This window comes from Aethalodelphis obliquidens, unplaced genomic scaffold (genome assembly GCF_003676395.1).
Source record: "Aethalodelphis obliquidens isolate GAN/ISIS:26980383/991018 unplaced genomic scaffold, ASM367639v1 scaffold23, whole genome shotgun sequence".
NCBI lineage: Eukaryota > Metazoa > Chordata > Mammalia > Artiodactyla > Delphinidae > Aethalodelphis > Aethalodelphis obliquidens.
The window spans coordinates 14,806,380-14,815,018 of record NW_020837967.1 but is presented as its reverse complement, the minus strand read 5'-3'; positions in this window follow the sequence as shown (position 1 = coordinate 14,815,018).

Here is an 8,639-nt window from a genome sequence, read left to right as displayed (position 1 = left end):
ACACACACACACACACACACACACACACACACACACACACACACACACCCTGTCCTTAAGTAAGACATGATTGTTCTTTTCTCTACTAAAAAGAAGAAAGGCTTCACTGCTAATAAAGGAAATTTTCTCTGGGTCACTGGAGGTCACAACAGTGTGGACGGCTGCCCTCTTCCTCTTGAAGCAACAGGTCGGATGAGAAGGCTGGGACGGAGCCCTGTCCCGCCAGGCTACAGGCCCCAGCTCTCATTCCAGCCCATCCCTCCACGTGCCCTGGATCCCCAGGGCAGTGGGGTGGGGGGGCATGGAGAGGAACAAGAACAAAAGGTTCCAGGTACTTCAGGGCAGAGGGACAGGGCTGGTCCCAGAGCCAGAAGCCTCTCCACCCTTCGCTAAATTCTAGCTTCTCCGCTCCACCCTCTGTCCTCAGCAGAGACGTCCCATAACCTTGTCCTCCGCCTCAGTATAAAATAACATCCGTCCCCTAAGGTTAGGCAGTGGCAAAGTGCTTGATTCTTTTTAGGGCCAAATCCTAGTGAGGCACTGAGATTTTTTCAAGTCTTTCCAAGGGGCTCAGTGGCACCTGTCATCAGGGCCCAGCAGACTCCTGCCACGCCGCCTTTGAGGCTGTCGGAAGCCTGATCTTGAAGCTGTCGGAAGCCTGAGGCCATCTTCAAGTTTCTGGGTTCCAGGGGAACATCTGGCAAGGGCCATGGGGCACTGAGGAAGCTTTGCTGTGTCCGTCTGCCTGTTTGTCCTTCTCTTTCCCTCGCATGCTCTCTGTCTCTCTCAGCTCTCTCTCCCTCCCAGGGGTGGCATGGACCTGAATATTTGCTCATTGCTTTCCCAGCAAACATTTCTAGAGTCTTTCTCTGGCTTTTAGGAACAATGACTGGAGCGTTGGAGCCCGGGTCCCTGACTCCTTCCCAGGATGGATTCTGGGCAGAGAGCACCCATGAAGGGTGGGGCCTCTGGGCCCTCCATCCTCTTCTCCCCCTTCATATGGCTCCACAGTGTTCGACACCCCTCAGTATATGTCCTCCCTGCTGGAGCCCCAGGTCCCCAGAAACGGGGTGCTGTTGTCCCCCTGCCGGTGTCCCACGCTCCTCGCTTAGTGCTTGCAAGCCGGCACCTGCAGATGTGACTGGTGTCTGTCTCCCACCTTGAAAATGGTCCCATGTTAATTCCTCATGACCCAAATTGTGCCCGTCCCCACTCAAGAACACAGAGGTGATGTCAGGTGGCTGGATTGCCCTCACCTGTGTCTGTTTCCCCTTTCTTTACTCTCCCCCTCCCTCCCCCCTTTCTGTGAAAACTTTTTCTTCTCAGTTGAGCGCCCTCATCAACCCACCATTTAACCCTACACTCTTAGGAAAGGGTTTGAAAAATAGAATCGTGGGCTAATGCTGAAAGGCCTCTGAAGCCCAGAGAGGTTCAGTGACTTCCCTAAGGTCGCACAGCAGGTTACCATCAATCCCAGTCCACCCCAGCCCAGTGCTGGTTCCACTGGCTGCTGAGACCAGATTTTAGCCTTGCTTCCACCCACTCATGAAAGGTGTATTTACATTGATGTGCAATGTAGTCAGTCAGACCCCGTTCTAAGCCGGCCCCAGTTTACCAAACACCACCTTCCTGGCCTCTCCAGAGTCCTGGCTACACTGCAGATTCCAGCACCTCCTGATGTGCTGAGGAAGGAATCACTGAATGGTGCAATTCCCAGCATAAGACAAAGGATGCAGAACTAAATATGGGCTCATGGGACTTTCTCTGGCCCCCAAAGTCACACTATATAGATTATGGATGATTTTTCCACTCAGAAAGCACACTCTGATCAGGTGACATCTTATTCCATCCTAGAAAGGACTGGCCTAGGTAATGCTGAAAACCTCGACACCACTTCAAAAGCCTTCCTTGAACTAGCCCCGCCTACCTGTCTTTCTCTTCAACTTCTCTTCATTCTTTTTTTTTTTTTTTTTTTTTTTTGCGGTACGTGGGCCACTTACTGCTGTGGCCTCTCCCGTTGTGGAGCACAGGCTCTGGACGCTCAGGCTCAGTGGCCGTGGCTCACGGGCCCAGCCACTCCGCGGCATGTGGGATCTTCCCGGACCGGGGCACGAACCCGCGTACCCCGCATCGGCAGGCGGACTCTCAACCACTGCGCCACCAGGGAAGCCCTCTTTACTTCATTCTTCATTAACTTAGCATCTCTTCCAATGCTACGATGACCTCTCTCTGGTTTTCTACAGTCCTTTCCACTAGTTTGAGCTCCTTGATTTGACGATCTTATATTTATTTGGACATCTTATACTTATGGTAAGATAGGTAGAAGGAATAATACGAAGGCTAGACAAGATGGAGATGAGCATTTTGGAGGGCTTTCACTCATGTTTATCACTTACTCTCATAATTCCGCAAAGCTGAAGGGCATCCTCCTTACTTCAACCGGTGAATAGATGAGTCTCGGCCATAAACCCAGGGTGCATGGCCCGTCAGAGAAGGAGACTGAGTCACACACCACATTGTCTGACTCCATACCTCAGTTGCCTTCCATAGCATCTTCTGGCCTCTTCTTTGTCTCTACACTGAATGTAAATGATTTTTTAAAATATAAATTTACTTATTTTATTTATTTTTGGCTGCATTGGGTCTTCGTTGCTGCATGCGGGCTTTCTCTAGTTGTGGCGAGCGGGGGCTGCTCTTCATTGCAGTGCGTGGGCTTCTCACTGCAGTGACTTTTGTTGTGGAGCACGGGCTCTAGGCATGCGGGCTCTAGAGCACAGGCTCAGTAGTTGTGGTGCACGGGCTTAGTTGCCCCACGGCATGTGGGATCTTCCCAGACCAGGGCTCGAACCCATGTCCCTTAGCATTGGCAGGCAGATTCTTAACCACTGCGCCACCAGGGAAGCCCAATGTAACTGATATAATACGATTTTCACATGGATTCCTTTGTTTGCTAACAGAGCACTGTGAGATGACTTGGGCAGGTGTTTTTATTATTTGCAAATGATAAGATTCAGAAAGGTTAAGTCACTGTCCTGGAGTGACACAGCTGGCGCCAGGGAGCCATGAGTGGAAATAAATGGATTTCCAGCACAAGGGTGATGGGGGTATCAGCATTGTTTTCTAGGGTTTCCCATCAGACATTCTCTGCTCTGAAGCTACTCAGCCTGAAATAAAAAGCTGGGCCGTGTCCCATCTGGGAATGAGGGCAGGAGGCATGTGGCTGCCACCAACTGCAGGGAAAATCCCAACGTCCAACACCCAGCTCCTTCCTTCTAGAAGTTCCCGTTGTTAAACATTAATTTTTGGAGGATGAAACACCGAAATGCTGATATAATTATCCAAATAAGTATTTTCTGTCGTGCCAAGGTTTCTTTGATGAATAGCAAAGTTTCTGAGCTTTGTCCTTCAGTCTTGTTATTCCAAAAGGTGTTTGGTCTTTAGTTAAGGTAAACACTGCAGGTCATTATTACCAGACTTCTGTGTCTTGGCCTCCATAGTGAGCAATGAAGAGGAAAAAAAACCCGAATTTAATAGAAACAGGAACTTTGAGCTTTTTTCTGTTTGTTTCTCTTTAAAGCTATATGTTTTTTCTGGCTTCATGACCATCTGTAGGGCCTTAATTGAATTATGGTGCATTTGTATAATGCAATATTCAGCTGCCATAACAAAATGAGAATGCTTTTGATGTAACGATGTGAAATGATTTCCAAGATACATCGTTAAAGAGAAAGAAGCAAGAGTGGCTAGTATACTCCCACTTGCATTTTTTTTAAAAAAAGAGCACAGTGACTATATGTGAGCACATTTGTTTATGCAGCCAGCCGATATCTCTAGATGGATACTCAAGAAACTGATGATGTTAGCTGCACTGAAGGAGAAACTGAGTGGCTAATGGATAGAATTTTTCCTTATATACTCTTTCGGATCTTGTGATTTTTGAAATATGTGAACATATATGCAGAGTTTTTTAAAATTTTTAAATTATGATCTTTTAAATTAAAATCTTTTAAAAGATTTATTATTATTTAAAAACAATTTTTTGGGCTGCGTTGGGTCTTTGTTGCTGCGCGCGGGCTTTCTCTAGCTGCGGCCAGTGGGGGCTACTCTTTGTTGCGGTGCACGGGCTTCTCACTGTGGTGGCTTCTCTTGTTGCAGAGCACGGGCTCTAGGTGCGCGGGCTTCAGTAGTTGTGGCCCTCGGGCTCTAGAGTGCAGGCTCAGTAGTTATGGCGCACGGGCTTAGTTGCTCCGCGGCTTGTGGGGTCTTCCCGGACCAGGGCTTGAGCCCGTGTCCCCTGCATTGGCAGGTGGATGCTTAACCACTGCTCCACCAGGGAAGTCCTAAATTATGATTTTTTTTTTAAATAAGGAATTTCTTTTAAAAGAAAACGTTTGCAGTTTATGATCCCTTCATATAAGCCCTGGAGAAGCCCTCCAGAAACATTGGCTATTATTAGCTTGTGCCATCTTCAAAAAGCAGCAAGAACCCTCTGGCAGGTGGGACCAGTGAGGGCTGGCTGGGGCAACCAGGTACACAGGGTGCCCTGCACGTGGACCAGGTCCTGAGTGAGCCTTCATGTAATTGTCTAAGTCCCGCCTACAGTGCAGTTGAAATGGGACGGCATGGGATGAATGAAGTGTCATTCTCTGCATGAGATTAATAGCAAACAAAATTTAGAGGGATTTGACAATACAAAGGGAATTTAAAATTACTCATTAAAGCCACCACATCGTCTGCGTTGTCCACAGCTCTGCAGCCTCCACGTGACTACTGCTAACATTTTGGCCTGTTTCCTCCCATGTATTTCTATTTTCATATCTTGCACTTTTCACTTGACTGCCTCTCATCATCACCATTTCCTTATACCTTTACTGACGGGCTTGAACAGTGGCATGATGGTTCGTCACAGGACTTTACCGTCGGATAATTTCATTTTCACTTAAGCACCGCTCACTCCTGAGAACGCACAGTTGAGGTGGTACTTTGCGCATCTCTTGAAATCACCTTTGTGTTTTGCCCGTGGGCTGACTTTCTTCCGTGCTTGGCAGGTCACCGATTGTGATTCCCGCGTAATTTTTTCTCCCTCGCCTCAATGATACCTTAGCTTTCACGCCTACCAGTGGTCCTGAAGATGTAGGCTATTGCAGTGGCATTTTTGTTCTTGTTCCTTAAAATCCTGCCTAGAGCAAAACTCTTCCTCAGCCCCGTGAACCTGTGCCTGAAGAAGCTTATGCCAGCCCATGCCTGGTTCAAGCAGGGAAATGCCTACTATTAGTCAAGAAACTCCAGTTATTTGGAAAAGTTCCCTAAAAGTCTGGAATTCAGTTTTCATGCTTGGACATTCCAAGAAATCAGCACCCCGGCAGGCCCCAGGTTTTGCCACCACAAGACTCCTCTCAGATTGCACACCGCTAGAGGTTTGAGCCTATTTTTGTCACAGAGAAAGTAGCACCCCATCTTCCACTGCCACCCCAGAGAGGCGGGGAAGCACAGAGGTCGTGCGCATGGGCTCCAGAGCCTGACTGCCTGGATTCTGGTGGCTCTGCCACTGACCAGCCGTTTGGGCAAGTTAGCTAACCTACCTGGGCCTCTACTCCTGCAAGAAGAAATTATAACAATACTGCCGTGTTGGGTTACTGTGAGGATTGAGTTAACAAATATAAACACGTACCCAGTGTCAGGCACACGGTAGTATTTGCTCAATTTTATTTATTTGTCCAATTCTCTTCATTTGTTTAGCTGTAGTAGGTTCATAGGTGCTCAGTAAACATTGGTGGAGTCGATGAGGATGTAGCATCAGTTACAAGTGGAGCCCTATTAAGCAGGAAGGAGTCATTCTTGTTGGCTTCGCCCACCCCTACCTGAGCTCCAGGATTTAGAGTGGACCAATATCAAAAAAATCTATCAGCAGATACTGAGGTTGATTCGCCGCTGACACTGGAAGAGGCAGTGCACCTCTCTTCAGCTCTTCTCACAACTTTTGGAGGCAGTTAGGGTTAGACCTGGTGACGGTGTTTTGCTAATGCTCATGGTTATGAGTCAGGGATGGAAAAATGGTCCATTCACACAGGATGGCCCCCAGAGCAAAGCCTGTGAAGGGGCAGAGCAAGACCCCAGTGCTCAGCTGGGCACGTGCACGCAGGCCCGTCTCTCCTGTTTCTCTTCTGCAGTGTCCTTCTCAGAGATATCAGTTAGACACACACCAGGGCCTGGAGTGCAGGAACGAGGTGGGGGCTGGTGTTCCCCGCTCATTCCTCCATTCTCACCAGCCCTGCGGAGAAGCCAGACGCCTTTCCTCACCGGCAAGGAAAAACAAGCCAGGCTTGTTAGAAGAAACAGTCGCTCTGTCATCTGCCCGTGCCTCTGTAATCAGGGGGTCGTATCTGTAGCCTTTTACCTCTTCACAGCAAAGGGACTGTTTCCATACCCAGGAGTTTGATTTTCCTGGTGAGGGTCCCGACCTATCACTGGACCCCTCTCATTTCTGTGGACCTCCGATTTTCTGGGTCCATACTTCTTAAATGAAGGCTCCACAAGTTAATTATGTCTTTTTTTTTTTTTTTCAATTTTGTGACCATGTTCAGATGCTAATCTTGAAAAAACAATAACAAAGGGTGAGCATATTCTGGTCCACCTGGATGGCTATCCAAAAACCTAGCCCTATCTTTGAACTTGGAGCCTGAATCTGAGTTGACGTTTGTGTTTAAGATTGTGGTGGTGGTGGGGGGCTTCCCTGGTGGCGCAGTGGTTGAGAGTCCGCCTGCCGATGCAGGGGACACGGGTTCGTGCCCCGGTCCGGGAAGATCCCACATGCCGCGGAGCGGCTGGGCCCGTGAGTCATGGCCGCTGAGCCTGCGCGTCTGGAGCCTGTGCTCCGCAAAGGGAGAGGCCACAACAGTGAGAGGCCCGCGTACCGCACACACACAAAAAAAAAGATTGTGGGGGTGCCAGTCTATTTTAATTGCTTCGGCCTAAAGAAGATATACAGATATTGTTGCTCGTGCCAAGAAATGAAATAACTACAAAACAAGCTAGATGAACAAAACTATCACAGTTTACTTAACCTGGGGAGAAATGGATGTGACGCACAGTGGGTTGATTGAGGATAGGGACCAACAACACGTCAGCTTTGTAAGTCGCAAATGCTGTTACTACACAGTTGTATCATATATCACCTTAAAGTTAATTTGAACTTTATTGATTTGTAGATTTAGAAAAGTTTTAATGTGTTTGGTTTTGCAGTTATATAAGAACAACACCCATAAAGAGTTTATACCAACTTTATATTGGCAAATATTTAAGCAATTTCCTTTCTAAAACATTTTTATTGAAATATAGTTCATTTACAATGTGGTGTTAATTTTAGATGTACAGCAAAGTGTTTCAGTTATACATATACATGTATGTATTCTTTTTGACATTCTCTTCCATTATGGGTTATTACAAGATATTGAGTAGGGTTCCCTGTGCTGTATACCGTAGGTCCTTGTTGGTTATCTATTTTACATATAGTAATGGGTATCTATTAATCCTAAATTCGTAATTTATCCCTCCCCGCCACCTTTCCCCTTCGGTAACCATATTTTTGTTTTCTATGTTTGTGAGTCTATTTCTGTTTTGTAAATAAGTTCATTTGTATCCGTTTTTTTTAGATTCCACATGTAAGCGATATCATGATATTTGTCTTTCTCTGTCTGGCTTATTTCACTTAGTATGATAATCTCTACGTCCGTCCATGTTGCTGCCAATGGCATTATTTCATTTTTTTGGTGGCTGATTAATATTCCATTGTGTATATATACCACATCTTCTTTATCCTTAAGCAGTTTCATTTTAATGATCATTTAAGCTGACACTGAGTGAGGGCTCGTGAAAGCTTTTATTGGTTGTTGCTTTGTTTTTCTATGAAAAGTGTGGAGACTTTATATACAAGGACATATGTTCATCTATGTGTGTATATAAATATGTGAATACTCACATAAACACATACATATCTTCAGAGTCAGGTTTGAGAAATACTGTTCCAGATGATTATCAAATACAGGTGTGTGGCTTCAGGTGAAGAGATAAGAAGGCAGAGAGGAAAGGGGGCAGGGGAGTAAAGTAAAAAGGGTGTGAAGCAAAATGAGAAAGGGGAACAGGCAGGAGGAAGAGTCTGGAAGTTTGATAGAGGAAGTGTTTGAAATATGAAAGTGTAGAGGATGGAAAAGCGTGGATGTTTGACTCTCGTAGATCTGAGTTCAAATTCAAGTATCTGTTCCACTCTTCACAGTTGTTTGCTCCTGGATAAGTTATTTAAACTTGCTGAGTTTTATTTTCATTGGCTATAGACATGGGACGAAATAATAGTATCTACCTCAAGGACTGCTGTGGAAAGTTAATGCAATGATGTATGTAAAGTATAGAGAGTAGGCACTCAGAGAATGCTAGTTTCATCCTGCTTCCCTCTATACTCAGTGGGTTAATCAATAAGGGTTTTTTTCTTTTTCCCCCTGAGCTTATTAAATATAATTGACATATAACATCGTATAAGTTTAAAGTGTTCAATGTGATGATCTGATATATGTATATATTGCAAAATGTTTACCAAAATAAGATTAGTTAACAAACCCTTTACCCCACAAAATTACCATTTTGTT